Genomic DNA, 2,516 nt, shown 5'->3' on the forward strand with positions numbered 1-2,516 from the left:
ACCCTGTGATTAATTTGGAAATTTTTACGGATTTTGGTTGTGTTTGTAACTCAAGAGATACGAGTTGTTCCTCAGCCTCCAGTGGTAACTAATACTCCAGTTGTACCTAATATTCCAGTTATACTAGAGGTTCTCGTAGTTCGTCAAATGGTACAACAAGGTCAGAGTATGGCGGAAAGGATGAAGGCCAACCGAGTTGGCCAGGGTAATGCTATCAGAACTCTGGAAGTTACTGATGATTTTGAGATCAAGGGTCCCATCATCAGCTTAATTGGGACCAAATTTCAGTTCGGAGGAGTGCCACATGAGGATGCTAACGAGCATCTTCGTATTTTTCTGCAGATTTGTGGGTTGTTCAAGTTCAGGAATATCCATGATCACGTTATTTACTTGAAGCTTTTCCCATGGTCGTTGAAAAGGGAAGCTAGGGTTTGGTTAGAGAGTTTACCTGGGTACGATTAAACAATGGAATACATTGATGGAAAAGTTTTTAAGCAAGTACTTTCCTGCATCTAAGGCCACTCGACCTCAACAAGAAATTTCTCATTTTCATCAAAAGCCTAACGAAACTCTTTATGATGCTTGGAATCGCTTCAGCCGTTTGTTGTGATATTGTCCTCAACACGGGTTAGATACCTATCATAAGGTTCAAACTTTTTATAAAGGGTGTACCATCAGTACTCGTGTTAATATTGATGAAGCTGCATGTGGTAGTCTTATGGACAAAACAGAACAGGAGGCGTATGTGACTCTGCCAAATTTTTTATTTTTATTTTTAAATACGTAGCAGAAGCATTTATTTATTATTTACAAAATAATCATTAACTATTATTAATACAACCAGTGTCACGTGTCATTACAAAATACATGTTTACAAAATGTCACTATTTAAACAAAGCAAGATCACATCAGAGTTGACTGCTGTCAAACATAACATCAACATGTCCTTCTGCTCCCCAAAACACGATATCTACAAAAGCTAATAACCTGCAGGGAGGAGATGGAGGGGAATTAGCACGAAGCTAAGTGAGTACGACTAACTACAGACCATAGCATACATAAGTGTTATACTAATCATGTCATATAGTCTAACACACAAACATCACCCAAGTGCCATCTACAGAGACTCTGGCGGCTCGGCTAAACCATTAACCACCAGCTGATCGAACTGGGGCTTACCAGAAGTTCCTTCACCACCGTATGTATATACATGATCCACACGCGACAGACACGTCATTCACATATATATACACCACGGTTGTCTAGGCTACCACAGAGGAACCCAACCCGCAGGTTGATCTCTCTTACCGAGGCTACCACACAATAGGGACGCACTAGGCTCCAGCAGACAAGCATCAACTAACATGCAGTCATTACAAAGTACTAACTAACCACAACAATAAGTATATCTAACAAGCATGGCAATCATAATATAACATGCTTCTATATACTATATTCTCCAGTTAGTCCCACTCACCAAGTACCAGCAACCAGCTCAGATAATCTACTACTGAGCGGCTTCCTTATCTTTTTTACCTGAACATAAGGCAAATCAAGTTAGTTACTTTCCGATAACATCAAATAACACAATACAGAAATTTTTGTCAGAAAAAGTGTCCGCTAAAAATTTTTGCTTAACACTTGTGCACTTTCAAAATTTACATCAGATCATCAAAATACAAACGGGCAGCATAACGACTAAAAATCAACACTTGGTAAAATATTTCACTGCCAAAGACACTCGGTCGACTGTCATAGACAGTCGACCGACTGTCCATACTCACTCGGTCGAGTGTCTATTCACTCGGTCGATGGTCTCTCACAGACACACTCGGCGGGGTCTCACACACTCGGTCGATGGTCGAGTCGGTCGGTCGATGGTCGAGTCGTTTGGTCGAGTGTCAGGAGACACTCGGTCGACTGTGTTCATCTGCAGATTCTGAAGAACAAAGTGACGGGTTTCACCCAATTTCGACCAAATCTTGTTCCTGAACCTGTTTGTGACCATGAAATCGACTATACTTTATACACAAACCATTTGGGGATTCAAAGCAACTCATTTTACACTCAAACAACAACATCTCAAGTGATTTTGACCCAAAATCACCATTTTTACAAAACTAAACAAAAACCCCAATTTTGACATTAATTGAACATAAAAACACTTGATTCTTACCTTGATAGATTCAGTGAAGCACAAGGAACACGATTTTAAGACTCAATCAGATTCAAGAACAAGAATAAGAATGGAAGATTTAGGGTTTAGTTAGGTGGTGAAGAGGAAGAACAAGTGGGTGAGTGTGTGTGTGTGTGTGGTGAAATCTGGAAAGTGCCAAAAAGTGACAGCCACATGTCACTTAATTGTGATTAATTTCCACACTGTGCAACACACGGGTATTTATCAGTTATGTGATATCTTTCGTACATCATTTGGTAACCCAAATGATATCCAATTTAAATAAACAAACATATTCTGTGACCCTTATCACAAACTGGTCCTAACCACATCATCAAAT

At 39.7% G+C, this 2,516-nt stretch overlaps 1 non-coding gene across 1 annotated transcript; it reads right to left on the reverse strand.

Moving 5' to 3' along the window:
• Positions 1-524: 524 nt before the first annotated feature.
• Positions 525-630, reverse strand: LOC139869675 (small nucleolar RNA R71). Its single transcript, XR_011766259.1, has one exon. It is a non-coding gene; the product is annotated as a small nucleolar RNA R71 (small nucleolar RNA).
• Positions 631-2,516: the final 1,886 nt, after the last annotated feature.

This window comes from Rutidosis leptorrhynchoides, chromosome 9, assembly GCF_046630445.1.
Source record: "Rutidosis leptorrhynchoides isolate AG116_Rl617_1_P2 chromosome 9, CSIRO_AGI_Rlap_v1, whole genome shotgun sequence".
Taxonomy (NCBI): Eukaryota; Viridiplantae; Streptophyta; class Magnoliopsida; order Asterales; family Asteraceae; genus Rutidosis; species Rutidosis leptorrhynchoides.